The 24,311-nt window shown below is 35.4% G+C and overlaps 1 protein-coding gene across 2 annotated transcripts in view; it reads right to left on the bottom strand.

The window, feature by feature from the left end:
• STK3 (serine/threonine kinase 3) overlaps positions 1-24,311 on the bottom strand; it is a 324,808-nt gene that overhangs the window by 49,200 nt on the left and 251,297 nt on the right. The window lies entirely within an intron of this gene.

Here is a 24,311-nt window from a genome sequence, read left to right as displayed (position 1 = left end):
ACAAGGAGTAAATCCTAATGTAAACTATGGACTTTAGTTAATAATAATGTATCACTATTTGTTTATCAATTATAACAAATATACCACACTAACAGAAGATGTTAATAATTGGGGGAAACTGCAGGGTGGAGGGGAGAGAGAGGGAAAACATGGAAACTCTGTACTTTCTGCTCACCTTTTCTGTAAACCTAAAACTTCTCTAAAATATGAAGTCTACTAACTAAAAACAATGTGTAAGGTAAAACTGTAAAATTTTAGAATTCAACAAATAAGATACATTTATGTCATTTTAAATATGACCCAGAAAGAGTGTACCTTAACAGAGAATACTGAATCCAATTATATTAAAATTAAGAATGTCTATCATAAAAAAAATTACACAGTGAAATAACAAGCCACAAAATGGGAGAAGATATTTGTACCAATATAACTGAAACAAAACAAAACAAACAACATCCAGAATATATAAACAGCTCCTATAAAGCAATAAGAAAAGACAAATAACTCTAACAGAAAACTAAAAGACTTGAACAAGCACTTCACTGAAGAGGAAATTAGAATGGCCAAAATCTATGGGAACCACATGAAATTATATTCAATCCCATTAGTGGTGAGGGAAATATGATAATGAAATATCATTTGACAGCCACCAGATTGGTGAAAATTCAAAACCTGGCAACAGCAAATTAACGAAGAGTACTGAGCAACAGGAACTCTTAATGTAAACTGGTACACCCACCTTGGAAAATAATCGTGCATAATCGAGTAAAGTTGAAGATGCAAATATTCTACTATTCAGCAATTTCTAAACACCTATTGGAAAATACTATAATGAAATTCTTGCACTTGTTCTCTGGGAAACATGTATAAAAATGTTCATAGCAGCACTGTCTGTAATAGCTAAAGATGAGAAATGATTCAAATATTAGTCAATAGAGAATGGATGTATAAAACAGAAAAAAAAAAAAATCACTTAGTGGAATACTATATAGCACCGAAAATGCATAAACTACAGTTTCATAAATCAAAATGGGATCATGATCCTCAAAAGTATACCCTAGAGCAAATCACAGAAGCATACACAAAATATTATTCCATTTATATAAAGTTCAAATCCCGCAAGACCAAATAATATATTGTCAAATCCAGCAAGACTAAACAATATATTGTTTAAGAATATATACTTTTTTATGGCTAAGTAATATTTCATTGTGTGTGTGTATATATATCATATATATATTGTGTGTATATATATATCATATATATACCATGTGTGTGTCTGGCTGTCTATAATCTATCTATCTATCTATCTATCACATCTTCTTTATCCATTTATCTCTTGATGACCACTTAGGCTTCCATATCTTGGCCATTGTAAATAATGCTGTTATAAATACTAGGGTGTATGTATCTTTTCAAACTAATGTCTTCATTTTCTTCAGACATATACCCAGCAGTGAAATTGCTGGATCATATGTTAGTTCTATTTTTACTTTTTTGAGGAAACTCCATACTGTTTTCCACAGTGGCAACTTACATTCCCACCAACAGTGCATACAAAGTGGATGGACCTAGAGGGTATTATACTTAGTGAAATAAGTCAGACAGAGAAAGACATATACTCTATGTTATCAATTATATGTAGAATCGAAAAATAAAACAAATAAATGTATATAACAAAACAGAAACAGATTCACAGATATAGAGAATAAACTAGTGATTACCAGTGGGGAGAGGGAAGGAGGAAGGGGCAAGATAGAGTATGGGATTAAGAGATACAAACTACTATGTATAAAGTAAATAAGCAACAAGGATATATTGACAGCACAGGGAAATACATTATTTTGTAATAACTTTAAATGGAGTATAATCTATAAAAACATCAAATCACTATGTTGTACATCTGAAACTAATATAATATTGTAAATCAACTATACTTCAACAAAAGTTTTTTTAAAAAAATCAACAGATATATATAAATGAAAAAAAATATATATATACACCTGGTTGGTAAAACTACAAAGAAGAGAACAGTAATAATTACCACAAAAGCAAGAATAGTGGATACTGCTATAGGGACAGGAAGGCAAACAGGGGGCTTCTAAGAAACTGTAATTTATATTGCCTGACCTAGGTGGTGGGTATTTGGGCATGTGTATAACTATTCTTAAAACTATACATATAATGCTTGATGCAAAAAATTTAAGACTATAAATACAAATACAATTATAAAAGGTAAAGGTAGAAACAAATATAAATAAAAGCAAATGTAGAAATATAAATATAATTTATATATGTTGCCTTGGGTCAAATATTTTAAAATGCTACATACCTTGACAAAAAGGAGCATAATTTACAGAAAGGGAGTGTATATATTTTCCCTAACTCTTTATGATAAAAAATTCCAAATATTCATAGAAAAGTTAAAGTAGTAGTATAATGAACACACCCATATAATTTCTGCTTTGCTTCAACTGTTAACATTTTACTGTACCTCCTCACTTGCTTTCTACACACACACTAACATTTTACTGTATCTCCTCACTTGCTTTCTACACACACACACACACACACACACACACACACACACATTTTTATTTTGAGCCACTGGAAAGTATATGCAGAACATCACACGGCACATTACATCTAAATACTTCAGCATGCATCTTCTGAGAATAAGGTTGTTTTCCTACATTACCACATGCTACTATTGTGCCCAAGAAAATGAACATTAAGTCTATAAAATCACCTAATATAGGGACTATATATTTTGTGAAGAACAGAAAACCTGGGAAACATACACAACAATATGCCTAAATGAAAGGTTACCCATAATAAATTCACTAAATATTTTGAGGAAATAAATATTCACTTACTTCAACAACTCACCAATATTACTTATGGACTAAGTTTAACTAGGCCAAGATGGGTGGAGCCAAATTCCCAACAACATATACCGTTATGAAATTTTTATTTTTAAATAAAAAATCACAACATGTGGTTTGACACTAGAATAGAATATTTGAAATTAGAACTGTCCAGGAGAACTCACGCTGTGTGATCACTGTAAACAGACTACAATGAGATCAGGGCGGTTCCATTACAAAGTCAGTTTAAAAGAGACAAGGTAACAAAGTTGTCATCCTGAGCCAGGTCCAGGAAAAATAAGTGTGGATTGAGACCCCTTGCCATGTAAGATGAACTAGGCTCTTGCGGCATAACCATACATGTATCACAACCAATTTCCTATATATATAGTGAATAGATTTCATTGCCCCAGTATGTAAAGTCCTGAAAAATCCAATTAAAAATATTTCATTTCAGACTTAAAATTATATCTATGTTTTTAAAGAAATACTCTATATTATCTATTATTATAGTTGGCAAATTCCTAAGTCAAAGGAGATAGTCCGTTTAAAATAAAGACTGTTGTAAGAGACAAGGATACTACATAACGATCAAAGGATCAAACCAAGAAGAAGATATAACAATTGTAAATATTTGTGCACCCAACCATAGGAGCACCTCAATATATAAGACAAATGTTAAGAGACATAAAAAGAGAAATTGACAGTAACACAATAACAGTGGGGGACTTTAACACCCCACTGACATCAATGGACAGATCATCAGACAGGCAATCAACAAAGAAACACAGGCCTTAAAAGACACATTAGACCAGATGGACTTAACTGATACTTATAGAGCATTTCATCCAGAAGCAACAGAATACACATTCTTTTCAAGTGCACGTGGAACATTCTCCAGGATAGATCACATGCTGGGCCACAAAGTAAGCCTTTTTGTAAATATAAGAAAACTGAAATCACATCAAGCATCTTTTCTGTCCACAATGCTATAAGGCTAGAAATCAACTACAGGGAAAAAACTGCAAAAAACACAAACACATGGAGGCTAAACAATATGCTACTAAACAACCAATAGATCATTGAAGAAATCAAAGAGGAAATCAAAAATACCTAGAGATAAATGAAAAGGAAAACACAACAATCCAAAAACTATGGGACACAACAAAAGCAGTTCTAAAAGGGAAGTTTATAGTGATATAAGCTTACCTCAGGAAACAAGAAAAATCTCAAATAAACAACCTAACCTTATGCCTAAAGCAACTAGAGAAAGAACAAACAAAACCCAAAGTTAGTAGAAGGAAAGAAATCATAAAGCTTTCAGAGCAGAAAGAAATGAAAGAGACTAAAAAAATAGAAAAGATCAATAAACTAAACTGGTTCTTTGAAAAGATAAACAAAATTCATAAACCTTTGGCCAGACTCACGAAGAAAAAAAGGGAGAGGGTCCAATCAATAAAATCAGAAATGATAAAGGAGAAGTTACGAACAATACCACAAAAATACAAAGGACCGTAAGAGACTACTATGAACAACTATGTGCCAATAAATTGGAGAACCTAGAAGAAATGGATAAATTCTTAGAAAGGTATGATCTCCCAAGACTGAACCAGGAAGAAATAGAAAATAAGAACAGACCCATTACCAGCACTAAAATTGAATCAGTAATTTAAAAACTCCCAACAAACCAAAGTCTGGACCAGATGGCTTCACAGGTGAATTCTAGCAAACATTTAGAGAGGAGTTACCACCTATCCTTCTGAAACTCTTCCAAAAGAACTGGCAAGGAAGGACACTTCTGAACTCATTCTATGAGGCCACTGTCACCCTGATACCAAAACCAGACAAAGATATCACACGAAGAAAAGAAAATTACAGGCCAATATCACTGATGCACACAGATGCAAAAATCCTCAACAAAATGTTAGCAAACCAAATCCAACAATACATTAAAAGGATCATACACCATGATCAAGTGGGATTTATTCCAGGGATGCAAGGATTTTTCAAGATTTGCATATCAATCAATGTGATACACCACATTAACAAATTGAAGAATAAAAACCATATGATCATCTCAACAGATGCAGAAAAAGCTTTTAATAAAATTCGACATCCATTTATGATTTAAAAAAACTCTTCAGAAACTGGGCATAGAGGGAACATACCTCAACATAATAAAGGCCATATATGACAAACCCACAGCTAATATCATACTCAATGGTGAAAAGCTGAAAGCATTTTCTTCTCTAAGATCAGGAACAAGACAAGGATGTCCACTCTTGTCACTTTTATTCAACATAGTTTCGGAAGTCCTAGCCATGGCAATCAGAGAAGAAAAAGAAATTAAAGGAATCCAAATGGGAAAAGAAGTAAAACGGTTTGCAGATGACATGATGCTATACACAGAAAATCCTGAAGATGTTACCAGAAAAGTACTAGAGCACATCAAAGAATTCAGTAAAGTTGCTGGATACAAAAAAAAAATTTTTAATAAATTTATTTATTTAGGCCGTGTTAGGTCTTCGTTGCTGCGTGTAGGCTTTCTCTAGTTGCAGCGAGTGGGTGTTACTCTTCATTGCAGTGCGTGGGCTTCTCATTTCAGTGGCTTCTCTTGTTGTGGAGCGCGGGCTCTAGGCACCCGGGCTTCAGTAGTTTCAGCATGCGGGCTCTAGAGCGCAGGCTCAGTAGTTGTGGCGCACGGGCTTAGATGCTCCACGGCATGTGGGATCTTCCCAGACCAGGGATCAAACCCGTGTCCCCTGCAATGGCAAGTGGATTCTCAACCACTGTGCCACCTGGGAAGTCCCTGGATACAAAATTAACCACAGAAATCTGTTGCATTTCTACACACTAACAGCAAAACATCAGAAAGAGAAATTAAGGAAACAACCCCATTTATCATCACATAAAAAAGAATAAAATACCTAGTAAGAAATCTAACTAAGGAGGCAGAAGACATGTACTCAGAAAACTTAAGACTCTGATGAAAGAAAATGAAGACAACAAAAACAGATGGAAAGATATACTGTGTTCTTGGATTGGAAGAATCAATACTGTTAAAATGACCATACTACTCAAGGCGATCTACAGATTCAGTGCAATCCCTAACAAATTACAAATGGCATTTTTCACAGAACTAGAGCAAAAATTTTTTTAATTTGTATGGAAACACAAAGGCCCCTGGACAACCAAAACAATCTTGAGAATGAAGAACGAAGCTGGAAGAATCATGCTCTCTGACTTTGAACTATATAACAAAGCTACAGTAATCAAAAAAGTAAGGTACTGGCACAACAAGAGACACATAGATCAATGGAACAGAATAGAGAGCCCAGAAATAAAACCACACTCCTATGGCCAATTAATCTATGACAAAGGAGGCAGGAATATACAATGGAGAAAAGACAGTCTCTTCAATAAGCGGTGCTAGGAAAACTGGACAGCTACATATAAAAGAATGAAATGAGAACATTCTCTAACACCATGTACAAAAACAAACCCAAAATGTATTAAAGGCCTAAATGTAAGACTGGACACTATAAAACTCCTAGAGGAAAACATAGGCAGAACACTCTTTGACATAAATCACAGCGAGATATTTTTTGACCCACCTCCTAGAGAAATGGAAATAAAAACAAAAATAAACAAATGGGACCTAATTAAACTTAAAAGCTTTTGAACACCAAAGGAAACTATAAACAAAACGAAAAGACAACCTACAGACTGGGAGAAAATATTTGCAGATGATGCTACTGACAAGGAATTAATTTCCGAAATATACCAACAGCTCATACAGCTTAATATATAAAAGAAAAAAACAACCCAATCAAAAAATGGGCAGAATACCTAAACAGACATTTCTCCAAAGAAGACATACAGATGGCCAACAGGCACATGAAAAGATGCTCAATATTGCTGTTATTAGAGAAATGCAAATCAAAACTACAATGAGGTATCACCTCACACCAGTCTGAATGGCCAACACTAAAAAGTCTACAAACAATAAATGCTGGAGAGGATGTGGAGAAGAAGGAACCCTCCTACACTGCTGGTGGGAATGTAAATTGGTGCAGCCACTATGGAAAACAATAAGCAGGTTCCTTAGAAAACTAAAAATAGAGTTACCATGTGATACTGCAATCCCACTCCTGGGTATATATCCAGAGAAAACTCTAATTTGAAAAGATACATGCACCCCAATGTTCATAGCAGCACTATCTACAATAGCCAAAACATGGAAACAACCTAAATGTCCACTGACAGATGAATGGGTTAAGATGTGGTATATATATATATACAGTGTAATATTACTCAGCCATAAAAAAGAATAAAATAATGCCATCTGCAGCAACATGGATGGACCTAAAGATCATCATACCAAGTGAAGTGAGTCAGACAGAGACAAATATCAAATAATATCACTTATAGGTGGAATCTAAAAAAATGATACAAATGAACTTCTTTATAAAACAGAAATAGACTCACAGACATAGAAAACAAACTTATGGTTACCAAAGGGTATAGTAGTGTGGGGACAGATAAATTAGGAGGTTGGGATTAACATATACACACTACTATACATAAACTAGATAAACAACAACGATCTACTGTATAGCACAGGGAACTATATTCAGTATCTTGTAATAACCTGTAATCGAAAAGAATCTGAAAAAGCATACATACATATACATATGTATGTATAACTGAATCACTTTGATGTACCCCTGAAACTAATACAACATTGTAAATTAACTATACTTCACTACAAAATATATATATGTGTATAGTCATCCTCCTACTGTAATCACCTATCTAGTAGAAAGGTAGAAAAAATAGTTGTGGCTCATATTGTGTGATGCCATTTATATAAAATATCAAGATAGGCAAACTTGTAGAGACAGAAAGTAGATTAACGGCTGCCAGGGACAGGGGAGAGGGGGACACTATGGCAAAATGAGGAGTGACTGCTAATGAGTACAGGGTTTCTTTTTGGGGTGATGAAAACATTCTAAAATTGATTGTGGTGATAGTTGCACAACTGTCTATATACTACAGAAAAAAAAGAATCCAATCTGTTGTATAGTTCAAATGGGTGAATTGTATGGTATGTAAATTACATCTCAGTAATATTGCTATAAAATTAAAAAGAAATACTTGTGGCTGATTACTTTTAAATTAGTTAAAAACAAGACATAATTTAAGGAAAAGATTTTAAGAAAATAAATTTAAAATAAAATTCTAACAATTTAGGACTAAGAATTACTATCAAAATCTGACAGAAAATAATTAAAGCAAAATTATTGATAGACATACTCTAAAAAGCGTGCCCAATAAATATTTGAACTGTATGGTCTTGATCTCTTTTAAGATGAAAAAAAAATAGGAAAGGTCCAGTTAAAAACTAAGGATGTAGGGCTTCCCTGGTGGCGCAGTGGTTGACAGTCCGCCTGCCGATGCAGGGGACACGGGTTCGTGCCCTGGTCCGGGAAGATCCCATATGCCACGGAGCGGTTGGGCCTGTGAGCCATGGCCGCTGAGCCTACGGGTCCGGAGCCTGTGCTCCGCAACGAGAGAGGCCACAGCAGTGAGAGGCCCGCGTACCGCAAAAAAACCCAAAAAAACCCAAAAAACAATAAGGATGTAAACGAAGCAATTGACAAAGGATTAATCTCCAAAATAACACAGCTCATGCAGTTCAATATCAAAAAAACAAACTACCCAATCCAAAAACGGGCAGAAGACATGTAGACATTTCTCCGAAGTAGACATACAGATGGCCAACAAACACATGAAAAGATGCTCAACATCACTAATCATGAGAGAAATGCAAATCAAAACTACAATGAGGTATCGCCTCACACCGGTCAGAATGGCCATCATCAAAAAATCTACAAACAATAAACGTGGAGAGGGTGTGGAGAAAAGGGAACCCTCCTGCACTGTTGGTGGGAACGTAAATTGATAGAGCCACGATGAAGAACAGTATGGAGGTTCCTTAAAAAACTAAAAATAGAACTACCATATGACCCAGCAATCCCACTACTGGGCAAATACCCTGAGAAAACCGTAATTCAAAAAGAGACGTGTATTGCAATGTTCACTGCAGCGCTATTTACAATAATAGCCAGGACATGGAAGTGACCTAAATGTCCATCAACGATGAATGGATAAAGAAGATGCGGCACATATATACAATGGAATATTACTCAGCCATAAAAAGAAATGAAATTGAGTTATTTGTAGTGAGGTGGATGGACCTAGAGTCTGTCACACAGAGTGAAGTAAGTCAGAAAGAGTAAAACAAATACCGGATGCTAACGCACATATATGGAATCTAGAAAAAACGGTACTGATAAACCTAGTGGCAGGGCAGGAACAAAGACTCAGACGTAGAGAACGGACGTGAGGACACAGGGTGGGAAGGGGAATCTGGGACGAAGTGAGACAGTAGTATTGACATATATACACTACCAAATGTAAAATGGATGGCTAGTGGGAAGCAGCTGCATAGCACAAGGAGATCAGCTCGATGCTTTGTGATGACCTAGAGGGGTGGGATAGGGAGGGTGGGAGGGAGGGGATATGGGGATATATGTATACATATAGCTGATTCACTTTGTTGTACAGCAGAAACTAACACAACATTGTAAAGCAATTATACTACAATAAAGATGTTAAAAAAAAACTAATGATGTATTCTTACATGCCTTAGAAAATAAGTAAACAAAAGCTCAGGGAAATTGATCTAAAAAATTAAAAAGCTTTCCAAAACTCATCCCAAATTTGTCCAATCAAGTCTTTTCCTAATCACCTGCCTTTTTTTTGGTCTAAGAAGTTTGCTTAACGATCTAACCTGTTAGAGATTCAGCATGTGACGGAAAGGAACTTCCAGAAAGTAAAATATTCAATAATTACAGGAACAAAATACCTTTCCTTCTCTTCACTTGGACAAAATATGTTTAGACAGGTTAAATGGCAATTTCTTAGGTTGTTCTCTAACATTTTCCTAAGCAGTCTTAAGGTTGGCAAATCGATGTAAATTTTATTTTACTTTTAAATCCTGTAAAAATAACACATGTAATTCATGCTCATAATAATTTCAAATAAAGGGGTGTGTGTGTGTGTGTAAAATGTATATGCATTTAAAAATCTAGATTAGATTCACAGCACTAAAATACTTAGGCTGTTTTATATAAGCTATGTACCCTGTGTTCACTTTGATGACTACTATGCAGATTATTAATAGGTTATCAATAGTATTTCCAGAACATAGGAAAATATGAATAAGATTAACATTGAGGTTAGAACAAGTTATTCTTCATATTTTTGAGACTTAACTTGAGATCACATGGCTTAAATATAAATTAATATTTAATGTCTAATTTAAGAAGTTTTTCTAGAGTAACATACTAACAATTAAACCTCCTTTTTAGTTTTTTAACATTTCATTTATTCAGCAAAAGTATTTTATGTACCCTCTGTGGGCCTTTTCACCTTCCTTTAGAAACTAACTCAGTCAAGGGATCCACTTGTTCAACATCCCTATATTGTGGTCTGCTCTTCCCCTCTCCCTCAGAATAAAGAGCATCCTATTTTATCTATTATGTAGCTGTTATGCTTTAGAGTCTAATATAGTCAGCTGGTTTGCCACCCAGTCAAATCAGATACTTGCAAAATTGGAGCAAACAGCATTTCATCCATCCCCAACTGCCAGCAACTTTCTTCAAGAATTAATTACTTACAAGATGAATTATAAATTTGATATATTTACTCTCATACTGCTGTTTTCTTATTTGTTCAAATGTGAATTCTGGCTGTGAAAAACTGGATTTAAATATTTTGTATAAATGATTAGCAGTTCAAAATATCATTGAGAGCATGTATGAATAAGTCTTACAACTAGTTAGAATTTATTAACAGTTTTTTAAAAATCCTGACGTTACAGTGGCTAAAAAAAGAAGGAAAGTCTGTGGGTGCGGGTAGGGAACATGGGGCCCTTTGGCCTGGTAAAGTTTTTCTAATTATTTGAGAAACTGATTAAGAGATTGGAAAGAAAAAAAATAGCACACATAGCTGTCTTCTGACACACACAAAAATAGGACTTGTGTATTTGTGGTGTGCCTCTGGATTAGGCATTAAGTTGAATTTGACTACTAAATAATACTTAATAGCAGCATAGGAAAATGGTACCTTGGGTCCCCAGTAATCCTTTCTTCATTACAGAAATTATGTATTAGAATGATGACTATTGAGAATTCTTTCATTTTGCCAGTTTCTTCTCTGATTTTTTAAATATTTGTGTATAACCTGGACACCAATAATGACAGAATTCATTTTAAAGCCTAGCGCTTTTCTTTTTTAAACCTTTCTTTTGAAATTATTCTAGGTTACCATTTAATAAAATACTTTAATACTGAGCCCTATAAAATTTCAAAGTAGGGGTCTTTAAAGTAGAGGACTAGAAATTAATAGTAATTAAATACTAATTAAAACACAAGTAAATGAATAAAGTCTACTGAGACAACTGCTTATTCATATGTGTTGCATTTGAATCACTTCAAATGCAATATCTAATAATTTAATATTTATATATCTCACAACTTTTAAAATATAAGATAGTTAATTTTAAAAATACAAAGTAGCTATTGCATATTTTATACACCTGTGATTATTTTTATTTATTAGAGATGCAAAAAATTAAATGAAATTTCTCTTTATTCTAAAAATAAAAAGAACATAAATATGTACACAATCATGCTTAAGTATTTTAAAATATTTTCCCTTAAAGGAGTGCTGATTGATGCTACTGTAAATACAAGAGGCCAAATATATGGTTAAGTACATCAATATGAAATTCAGTAAGAGTATGAACTGGTATGTTTCTTGAATGCCTTCTCTTATATTGTTACTGTTTCTTTTCAGAATTCATTATGAATTAAAATAATAGCTTCCTAAAAATGATTCAGGGAAATATATGGATGTATAAATACAATCCACTTTCCCCTGGAAATGTATTATCAATCTGAACACAGAACATAGAACCTAGAATAGAAAAGTCCAATTGTTTTCAAAGTACTTGCTCTGTTGTTAGAAGCTGGTTTTATTTGATACTTATTTTAAATATTAATATAAAACAGGTTTTCCCTAAATTACAAAATAAAGGTGACTAAAGAGAGATATTTATTTAACTTAGAGGGTATGCATTAAATTGTTACCAACATGAAAACTGATATAGATGATACTGTTTTTAATGTTTTAGCTATGAAACAGAAACTGGGATGAAAAATTCCATAAGTATATTTTAAAATAGCCTTTAGCTGTTTAAATGCATGTGATTTTTTTTTTAACCTTTCAGAATAATAACCATAAATGGAGATGATGGTGTTTGGCCTGAATTTTCCTAAGCTCTTTTGCATGAATTCTGTTTATTTTCACAGTTAAAAATGTTCCCTCATATGGAGCCATGGAAATCAGTGATTCCCTATTACTAGAAAAGGGGCTTGAACTGGAGAAACAGTTGCCCATTTCTAAAAAAGAGTTCAGTGATAAAGGGAGGCAAGGTAAAACTATCACCCCAAGAAAACCACACATACTGTCCACATGAAAATTGCGACATTAGTAGAGACATTCTACAGCAGTTAGAACCAGATAAAGCCAGAAAAGGAGCCACCATCTTCAGATGACCTGGTTCAGATGATGAGCTCCGCCTCTTCTGTCCTTCCTCTAACCTGCTCCTCACCCCCTCCCTCTCACTGCCAATCTCTCCAAGAGCTAGACCGAGGAGAGGAGAAAGCAGTCAACTGTCTTAAACCACTAATGTCAGCGGTCCTTAACCTTTTTGGCACCAGGGACCAGTTTCGTGGAAGACAATTTTTCCACGGACTTGGGGGGGGTGGTGGTTTGGGGATGATTCAAGCGCATTACATTTACTGTGCACTTTATTTCTATTATTATTACATTGTAGTATATAATGAAATAATTATACAACTCACCATAATGCAGGAATCAGCGGGGGCCCTGAGCTTGTTTTCACTTGCCACTCACTGATAGGGTTTTGATATGAGTCTGCAAGCAATTGACTTATTATGGTCTCTGTGCAGTCAAACCTCTCTGCTAATGATAATCTGTATTTGCAGCCGCTCCCCAGTGCTAGCATCACCTCCTCAGCTCCACCTCAGATCATCAGGCATTAGATTCTCACAAGGAGCACACAGCCTAGATCCCTCGCATGCACAGTTCACAGTAGGGTTCACGCTCCTATGAGAATCTAATGTCGCCACTGATCTGACAGGAGGTGGTAATGCGAGCGATGGGGAGTGGCTGTAAATACAGATGAAGGTTCCCTTGCTCACCTGCCACTCCTGCTGTGTGGCCCGGTTCCTACAGGCCACAGACCGGTACCGGTTGTGGACCCCTGACTTAGGTAGCCTGCCCTGAGACACAGAGTAGGGAACGATCAGGTGAGATTTAAATCATATTTAAGCTTGAAATTTTAAACTAGTCAGACTTTTACTAACCAAAAGTGACCAGAAACTTGTAGCATCTGTCCAAAGGCATAGTTAAGGAGCAGAAAAGGGAGATTAGAGAGTGTATCCATTGTTCAAAGTAGGTCTGGAGAAAAAGCCATTTTAGGTTCATACCCAATGAGTTGTAACTGTTTAAAAAGTGCTTACATTTTAAACTGTAGCAGCATGAATCATGGTACCAGGATGAATCCTCAAAGAGCTGATAACAAAATACTTGGTAGCTGAAACTATTCTTTAAGTTCAAGTTTAGGGTGACCTACTCCCCAATTAAACAAGTAAAATTTCAGCCATGGTAAATTCTCAAGGGACAGCTGTTATCTGCCTGCTTAAGCTTGACTCAACTTATATCCAAAGCTAGATAAAGCCGGTCTCCTCTGCTCACTGCTCATTCTCTGCCCATCTTATATTTGGGATTCCCTAGAAACCCACTTTCGGTAACTTCCTCTCCTTACTGCAAGGCTCTCTCTGGAAGATCTCACGTACTCTAAGCCAAATATTCCCAAATCCATAGCTTCATCCTGTATTTTCAACTACCTAGTGTACTTATATGTCCTCCAGACATTAAAAACTTAATAATACATCCACAACAGAATTAGCTCAACCTCTGCACCCAACCTCTGAAACCCCTTCTGTCCTCCTTTTCTGTTCTGTATCTCAAACAATGGCAACATCATCAATCTAATTCTCTAAATCAGAAAACTTTTTCTTCATTCAGCTCCCCTATATACAACTGGTTATCATATCCAGATGATTCTTAAATCTAGGCTATTTCTTAAATAGTCTAATCTCTCTTCTCTAATTCCACTATCTTGGTCTGAATCACAAAGGACGGGGAAAATGCTGAGCAGTAAAACTACACATGTAGACAAAACTGCACTTACCACTTTGAACTTAAAGAACTGGTTAGTTAGAAAAACCATCTCAGATGCTGACATTTTAAACTTAATGAAGCATCCTATCATGAGTCACAGCAAAATGCGGAATAGAACCCAAATGAATGGAAGCCTCAGAGTTTCAGTGTGGAGTCAAGAGAAAAAAAAAGTATAAATGATTGTAGACAAGGAGGAAATTCTTACAGGTGAGGGCAACTGATATAAAAAAACAGAAAGAAGCTCAAAGGTTGACTAAGTTATGGAAAATGCTTTAAAAATGACAACAAAAAGGTGACTTTTTAGCATACCTAAAGAGCTGCTGTTAAATGATGACTACTACACTGGTCAGGGTTGGATAATTTATTAATTTCAGTTATTTAAAGAATATTTTTCTGGAAGACTATACCTATAATTCTGTAATAAAGGAAAAATGGAAGAGTAGAATTTGCAGATATTAGTTGTAATTCACTGATTTCTGCAAATCAAAGGGGAACTTAATTGTATCTTTCTTCTATTATGCCTTATAAGATATGCTAAGGGAAAGTCTTTCAATGTTCACAGTCAGGGTAAGAATGATTAAATGTTTAAAATCAAAGTAAGGCAATTTTCAGGAGTTTTGTACCATCATTAAAGTTCTAATGCGTTAAAGACAGTACATTTTTTTCATCAAAGATTATAATCATGGGCTTCCCTGGTGGCTCAGTGGTTAAGAATCCGCCTGCCAATGCAGGGGACACAGGTTTGAGCCCTGGTCCGGGAAGATCCCACATGCCGCGGAGCAACTAAGCCCATGCGCCACAACTACTGAGCTTGCGCTCTAGAGCCCATGAGCCACAACTACTGAAGCCTGTGCACCTAGAGCCCAAGCACCACAACGAAGAGTAGCCCCCACTCACCGCAACTAGAGAAAGCCCCCACGCAGCAACGAAGACCCAACACAGCCAAAAAAATAAGTTAAATAAATTTTAAAAAAAGATTATAATCATGAAAATGACTATCTGCTTTAGAACTTTCTTCCATAGCAACGATAATCCACAACTGACCACTCATTTCATTTGACTAGCTAGTAATGGCTGGTCATTAGCTTTTTGCATATTTATATATTTGTAGCTTTGACTATTATATAGCTTAATTAGCATTCTCATATTAAGAGAGAGCTAAAAACTAAATTGAAGGCTTGTGGAATTACAACTTGATACTCTAACTCAGGTTGCTGAGACTTTTATAAGGCACCTTAATAAATAACAGCTTTAATTACATCAGTATACTGCATATCAAATTTAACATGCACCATTACTTAAATCACGAAGAAAAAAAAGTTCCTTTGTTAAAAGCCATGTAAATGTTTCTTAAAAGTAAATCAATATAATTAAGATATCCCTGTACCAAAATTCTTTTATCTGCTACTGTACGTTAGTTTGATAACCTCTTTCGCTTATCTCTGTAAGGTCTGTCTATATTTCTGGGAAGACGTTTCTGCTATTGATGGACAAAATTATAAAACAAAACTAGTTTGGTTTTGAATCAAGACAGCTAAGGTTTTGATTTTTAAAAAGCTGTTATTTACTGGAATGTCTTCTAATCTGAAGGACGCAACCTAATGGAAGTTTTCTACTTTTAATAACTGAGAGGTAGAATAGAAAAAGGTCCCAAGCTAATATCAGGACAAGAGAGAAAGGTGTATTAGTTTAACCAGGACGACAAATCTAATAGACCCCAAAAGAACTATGTACTTGTAACTGTGAAAGATCTATATCAGGAAGTTATGATGGGATCAGTTACGGAAAGGGCTCTAACACTAAACTACTATGTATATTCTGAAAACCTGAATTAAGTATGAAAGTACAAACACACTTTCAGACTTAAAGAAATTTCATTTATGACAGTTAAAGTGAAAAAGAACTCTTCTGTTGTCAATACAAACTGATAACTAGTTCAATCAATCCTAACAACTTATTTGAAATCTAATGGTTTATTTAAAAGGTAAATACTGTGGGGCATCAGTCTTAAATTAAAAGGCAATAAGTTATATTGTCCACTCTATAATCCTAAATTCCATTATTGGTTCTTAACATCTCTTTTCACATAATCACCCAACAGTCTCCACTGCTTACTGACTAAACATTCAAAATGAGGCTATGAACAAACAGTGCACATAGTCAAAATAACTTCCTCAGACATCAACATTAGCCATAACATATGCTTGGAGTATCAACATCTTTGTTTTAAAATGTAAAGTAGCCAATTTCTCAACACAATCTTCTAGATAAACGACATTTTTAAAAGAATAAATTACTATGAGGAAAGTTTATGCTTTTCAGAACTCTTTTTGGAAGGCCATTTTTCTCTTTGCCATGTGTTTTAAACAGCTTAATAAATTCCAACACGGTGACCAGAACCCACACACTGCACCTGTGCTTTCTATCTTAATTAATCCAGTAAGTACAGGCCTGCTCACTTTAATTTGTAAAGGAAATGATGATAGAGTGAGTTTTAACTTAAGGCATTAATTACCTAAATAAGCAGAATTAGCTTAATGTTTCAGAAGATCTTGCCTAAACACAACCACCAAATAAAATTTCCTGCAATTTCTGAAGCCTTTAACAGCATATTTAGGAATAAGCAAGCAGAATGCTCACTCTACCTTAGGTGGCCAAATGGATTAAATTATACCGAGAAAAAAACAGTGTGGTAGTTTAGAGACACTAAAGTTTTTGTTGCCTTTAACTACTACAGAATCAACTTCAGTGTAGTTGACCGGTGACTATTAACATTTTTTTCCTACTCGTATATAAACACTTATCTTTGAGGAAGGCCACTCTCCTTTCAAAACAAAGGTTATGACGGTCTTAAACGCCTAAGGAGATTGATGGTCAAAATCTTATAAAAATTCTGCATGGACCTAGACAATCACATGCTACAACTGTGCACATGCCACACCATCTGCTGGATACAAGTGCCAGCACAGATTTCGTGAGCTGGCGACGGACTGCACGAGTCCAGAATTCTGCAAGTATTTCAAAGTGCAGGGTTCGCATTAATTTTAATTTCCTGTTGGCTCTGTAAGGAAAGAGTAGTGAAAGTACAATGGGCCACATACGCTCAAGTTCATGCCACATGTGCACCTGTAATCATAGACTCTTATCCAGGGCTACCCACTAAAGCATTTGAGATTTTGTGTTTATTTCTTCTTTACCCCAGAAGAAATAAACCTGAAATATCTACAGTTATCTTTTCATACTCTGTTAATACTCTTCCAAACATCTGGAAATACTTGACAATAATCATTTAATTAACGCAAAACTAATCGATGACAATATGCTTAAGTGCTTCACTCAGCTGGTTTCCTCAGTCCATACAAGTGGGGCCTGAAGAGAACAAGAAGTTCTTTGACTAAGGAGTGCACCACAAAAGAAACCTGGAGCCAGCACCTCTTTAAAGAGCAAAAGCACTCTCGGTATTTAAGTAGAGAAAGCAGGTGGTAGCGTACTGCTACACTGGTGAAAACTGGCAGATGCTCTTGGCTTAAGTTTTTACCTCCAGGCTTCCTACAGGGCCTGTGTTCCTCAGGGCTTTCCAAAGGCTTGGCTTCACTACAAGCCTTTGCGGGGGCTCCTGTGTTCCACCACTTATTATGCTCCACAGCCGCTGGCTGCTCTAGCAGGGTGAAAAGATCCTAAGAAAGATGCCTAAAATGCCCCTAAGGCTCCAGCAGCAGGTTTGCTACCTTCTGCAGGTTCACTGCTTTCTGCATTTTGCAGCGGTGAGGTTTTTTGGGTTTTGTGGGGTTTTCCCTATCACCATACTGATTTTCCAATCCAGAGTCAGAGGTAGAGTTGTAAAAAAAACTCAGGAAAGTTCAAGGCACATGTGTACTTGAAGGAGAGGACTTTTTTTTCCCTTCTGCCACAATTATTGAGACTGTTTCTCCAAGTGCTGCCCTGGAGGATTTTTGGGTCCCTTAGCTCAAAGGAACAACACAAACTGAATATTTAAGAATCACAGAAATCCAAAAACATTACCTTACAATTCAGTTTGAGTCAAAAACAAAAAAATAACTGATTTACCTAATTCCTCTTATACTAGCAACTATTGTCAATCCAATTTCTTTTTTTAAAATTTGGAACCAATATAGTGGGTTAACAGATGGCTTTTAAAGTTTTTGTTCTTATTCCAAAATCTTTACATTACCCAAAATGTATCTATTTATGTATGAATGATAGTGTAATTTCTGCAAAACATGATCTACATGCTCTCCATTTAACACTAAACAATCTGGATGCTAAGGCTGTTTGGAAATAATTCTAACAAAAACTGAAACATTTGACTAGTGCTATAATAAACAGATTTGCCTTTTACATTTGTTTTAGAAATCTTCACAGCCACACCCTAAACAGAACTTTTTTAGTAGAGTTAAAATAATTGGTTCAGTTAGCCTAAATATATTTTATCCTATCTTTATGCTACCCTCAAGTTGGTGAAATCACAAATTATTTCTCTTATCAGCTCCTTACATCCAAGAACGTAACAGGAAACAACCAATTCACAGAAAATCTAAAAGACAAATGCTAAAGAAAATACACCAATTAAGTTGCATACAGGCTTTAAGATAAAGAATGCTTCCTACTCCGCACATCTGCCTAGCAGGTGTCTCTCTGAATAAGTTTTGTCCTTTAGGAATCCGCTCTGAATACTGCAAAAGACAACGAAGTATTCACTTTCATTTTTCTTTTTTGAAACCTCTTTTTCTCACGGCAGAAAGAGAAGCCTTCTATGTCCTAGAAACATGGTCAAAATGACTTTGGGTAGTTTTAAGCAACTTCTATTGAATAGACATAGGAATCACATAAAATCTAGTTCTCTTGGAAGGTATCCTTGAGATACATCATAAAGAGGGGAGATAAACACATAAACCTTAGCACGCTTTTACACTTTGATGAGTCACATTTTTAACATTCTATATCTAATGTATGATGGAATGAGTAAGACCAGATTTCCCTTATCAATACCAGCTGGTGTCTTAAGTAGAAATCTCTTTGCTTTTCGTCCATTTCCTTACTTTGTAAGCAAAGTATTCCATCAAACCCTTTACACTTTGTCCTACCTCTGCTTCCTCTTTTCCTACTCTCTTCTAACCTCTCTTACACACTTTTCTTTTCCTTTCTTTTCTTTTTTTTTTTTTTAAACACACTCACTACTACTCTTAGCAAATTCTTTGTTCATCTCCTGGCAATCCTTCCTTTATTCATGTCTTATTTATTCCCATTTGCATTCCCTCAGTAGCTATTGCAAACATTTTTCACTTTCCTCAAGGTGATGAAGAGGGCTGAGCAGTTGACAGGTGTAGTAAATGTTGGGGAAGAAAGAACTCCTGCTCTAGTCATTCCTCCCCCTCTGCTTTCCCTTTTTAAGGCTACATGCCCTGTATAAGTCAGAAAAGAAATGTCTGCATTTAAAATTAAATCCGGTTCTATGATCTCTTGGAGCCTCTTTCCAGCTGTGAGGACACTTTCCTTCCTCTTTTTTTTCTTAAATTTCACCTTCTATTATTTAGCTCCTCATCTTAACCAATATAGTACTCTTTAACCCAGTATGTCGGCTGTTTCTGTTGATTAACAACCTTTCTAGTGTCTCCTACATCTATCCTTGTTTTTGTTGTTTGGTTCTTTTCCATTTTATTACCCTATTATTTCAAGTCTGTTTCACATACCTGATTTTCCCCTACCTCTAGTCTTTTTCTGTCAATCAATCCTGCATGCTACCATCAAAATTAATATACTTAAAACACTTTTCATCACGTCATTTTCCAACCTAAAGACCTTCAGTGGCTTTCCACTGGCTAGGAAATAAAATTTCAGACTTTGCAGTCTTACGTTCAAGGCTTCCACCATCTGACCCAAACCTAGCTTTCATTTTATCTCCCATATTATTTTAAATGAACTTGAAGGTCTCCACTTCATTGTCACCCAATATATCTTGTCCTTTCCTACCTCTAAGCTTTTTATTATGCACATCATTCTCTGTACTGCCTACCTTCTCTTCTACTATCCATCTTCCAAATTTTAGACAAAATCCTCCTCTACTATATAATTTCATAAACTACTCCAACCTTTACTGAGTCCTCCTCTGATGCATGATATCTGAATTATTGCTCTGGATTACAATTTAACACTTTACTAACATATTTTCTCAGCTTAATAAATGTACATACATATGTGTATATAAATATATATATATTTTTAACCCATAGTGCCTAGCACAATCCAAAGCAGAAAACAGAACATTTGTTAAACTAGTTTAAGGTTTTCTAACAAATTTTGGAATTTCCAGATAGAAGAATTTTGGAATTTCCAGATAGAAGGACTCCAGAATCTACAATGGGCTGAAAAGATTACCAGAAGTTTACTTATAAGAGCTGGCCACTAGAAAAACTGATGCTCTCATTCACAAAACTAGAATGAGCTTAAAAGGGACAGTAGAAGGCTGCATGTCAAAAGTTGCTGTGTATGAGTATTCTAAAAGTAGGGTACTGAAATGGCCCTCATCAAAATCACTAATGACCTCCAATTTCCTAAATTCATTCTTTTAAATTCTGTTGAATTTTAATATGGATAACTTCTAGTAGATTATTTGCAAAGATGACCACAATAATTCCATTCATTCCACACGACCCTCTGCAATATGACTTTGCTAGTCGTTTCATCATGAGGTGAAATCTATTTCCATATCCTTTGAATCTGGATTGGCCTTGTGAATATATTTTGACTAAGAATATGGCAGAAGTGACACTATGTGAATCCTCTTTTTTCCCCTCTTACTTTTTTTTTATACATAACTTAAAATCCACCATTTTAACCATTTTTAAGTGTAGAGTTCAGTGGCATTAAGTACATCCACAATCCATCCCCAGGACTCTTTTCATCTTCCAAAACTCAAGTTCTGTACGCAAAAACCAATAACTCCCTATTTCCCCCTCCTCCAGCACTTGGCAACTACCATTCTATTTTTTGTTTCTATGAATTTGACTACTCTAGGTACCGCATATTAAGTGGAATCATACAGTATTTGTTCTTTTGTGACTGGCTATGTTACTTAGCTTATTATCTTCAAAGTTCACCATATTACGGCTTGTGTCAAAATTTCCTTCCTTTTTTTTTTTTTGGCTGTACGCGGGCCTCTCACTGTTGTGGCCTTTCCCGTTGCAGAGCACAGGCTCCAGACGCGCAGGCTCAGCGGCCATGGCTCACGGGCCCAGCCGCTCCGTGGCATGTGGGATCTTCCCGGACCGGGGCACAAACCTGTGTCCCCTAGCATCGGCAGGCGGACTCTCAACCACTGCGCCACCAAGGAAGCCCAATTTCCTTCCTTTTTAGGCTGAAAAATATTTCACTGTATGCGTATATCACATTTTGTTTATTCACCCATCAATGGACACCTGGGTTGCTTCCGCCTTTTGGCAATTGTGAATAACGTTGCTATGAACATGGATGTACAAATATCTGTTCAAGTCTCTGCTTTCACTCATTTATTTTGGGTATATATCCAGAAATGGAATTGCTGGATCACATGGTAATCTATGTTCAGTTTTTTTTGAGGAATGCCATACTGTTTTCCACAGAGGTACCATTTTACATTTGCAGCGCCCAAGGAAGGGTTCCAATTTCTCCACATCCTCACCAACACTTGTTATTTTCTCTGTGTGTGTACGTGTGTGTGTATATAATGGGTGTGAAATAGTATCTCATGGTTTTGATCTGTGTTTCTCTAATGATTAGTGACATTAAACATCTTTTCATTTGTTTATTGGCCATTTATATATCTTCTTTGGAGAAATATTTATTGGAGTACTTTGACCATTTTTAAATTGGGTTGCTTAGTTTTTGGTTGTTGAGTTCTTTATATATCCTAGATACTAACCCCTTATCGGATACATGATTTACATGTTTTCTTCCATTCTGTGGGTTGACTTTTCTTTGCTGACAGTGTACTTTGATGCACAAAAATTTAAATTTTTATATAGTCCAATTTATCTATTTTTTCTTTTGTTGCCTGTGCTTTTGGTGTCATATCTAAGAAATCACTGCCAAATCCAATGTCACGCAGCTTTTCCCCTATGTTTTTTCGACAAGTTTTATAGTTACAGTTCGTATGTTTATTTAGATCCTTGATTCATTTTGAGTTAATTTTTGTATTTTTGTATATGGTGTAAGGTATAGGCCCAACTTCGTGCATGTGGCTATCCAGTTTTCCCAGCACCATTTGTTGACAAGACTATCCTTTCCTCATTGAATGGTCTTAGTACCCTTGCTGAAAATCTCTGACAATATATGTGATGGTTTATTTCTGGGCTTTCTATTCTACTCCATCTGTCTATATGTATGTCTGTTTTGATTACTGTAGCTTTGTAGCAGTTTGGAAATCAGGAAGTATGAGACCTCCAACTTTGTTTCTCTTTTTCAAGGTTGTTTTGACTATTCAAGTCCCTTGAAATTCCAAATAAATTTTAGATGGATTTTTCTGTTTCTACAAAAAATGTCATTGGGATTTTAATAGAAATTACACTGAATCTGTAGGTTGCTTTGGACAATATTGACATCTTAACCACATTGTCTTCCAATCCATGAACATGAGATGTCATTCCATGTATTGGTGTCTTCTATAGTTACTTTCAGCAGTGTTTTGTAGTTTTCAAGGTACAAGTCTTTCATCTCCTTGGTTAAGATTATTCCTAAGTACTCATTCTTTTTGATGGTATTGTAAATGGATTCTAAACTTAGGACTCAAGAGGCCTTACAATTTCTTCTATCACCTTCTTGGAAGGCTACTACCACAACATAAAACCTCCAGGCTTGCCTGACAGGGTCATATGGCCTAGCCAACTGTCAGCACAACTGCCAGACACATGAGTGATTTTAGAGACATTATTCAGCTCCATTCAAGCTGCTAGATGATTTCAGCCACGTGAGAGACTCCAGGCGAGACTAGCAGAAGAACCACTCAGCTGAACCTAGTCAAACTGCTTACCCACAAAACTGTAAGCAAATGAAATAGTTATTTTAAGTTCTAAATTTTGGGGGTGGTAGCAAAGACTAACTGAAACAGAAATAAATCATTTTATTTGCTATTTATTAACTGTGATAATTTATTCATTACTTTGTAGCTCATTTCAAACTGTTTTCCAGAGGCTGTTAAGATTTATTCCAATTGAGTTAAGACAGAGTTCTTTGATTCATCAAAGATTCATCATCTTTACAAATGATTTTAAGCTTAAAGTCAGCATTCTAAATAATTTATATATTTTTTAAAAGGAGGTAGCATAAAATGAAATCTTACTAGAACTATAGAAATACAGATTTTATTTTTCTAATTTATAAACTCAAAACTGAAAAAACAGTAAGGAGATATTACGATTAATGTTTTCAGACTAACCTGTGCCATGGCTAATATTTATTGAGGACAGATTTTGAAACTTTATTATCTGATTATTTGAAAACTTAATCACAATATTTAGGAGAAAAGTATTTAACATTAGAAGTATTTATAATCACAAAGCCTTTAGAGGCATGGTGTCTAGGCAAAGCTGCTTGATAGTATTTAAAAATTTAGAAGATATAGATATATCTAAAATTTTATTTACTTATAAATATACGTATTAACAAATGTAGCTGTAGTTATTTTACATGAAAATCTTACAGAACAATATGCAAAAGTAAATGCTATTTATAATACACGCTAAAGCAAAAATTTACCTTAAAAATTTCTAGATTAAAGAACTCATTTTAAAAATTTACTCTCTCAAGTTGTGGTAAGAGTTGTTTTAGAATTATGTATCTGTATTACATGCATTCTTTAAAAGAAATAAATAATAAGGAGCAGGACAGAAGAAATAAGGAGAAAATGTAATAAGAGGCAAGAAGGCACAGTTTTAGGGACTTCTCTGATGGTCCAGTGGTTAAGAATCCGCCTTCCAATGCAGGGGACGAGGGTTCAATCCCTGGTCAGGGAACTAAGATCCCACATGCCACTGGGCAACTAAGCCCGCG

This window comes from Delphinapterus leucas, chromosome 17, assembly GCF_059928025.1.
Source record: "Delphinapterus leucas isolate spDelLeu-1000000601 "Yukka" chromosome 17, BTC_Dleu_Yukka2, whole genome shotgun sequence".
Lineage (NCBI taxonomy): Eukaryota > Metazoa > Chordata > Mammalia > Artiodactyla > Monodontidae > Delphinapterus > Delphinapterus leucas.
The sequence above is the reverse complement of the archived record's forward strand: the minus strand, read 5'-3'. Positions and strand labels throughout refer to the sequence as shown.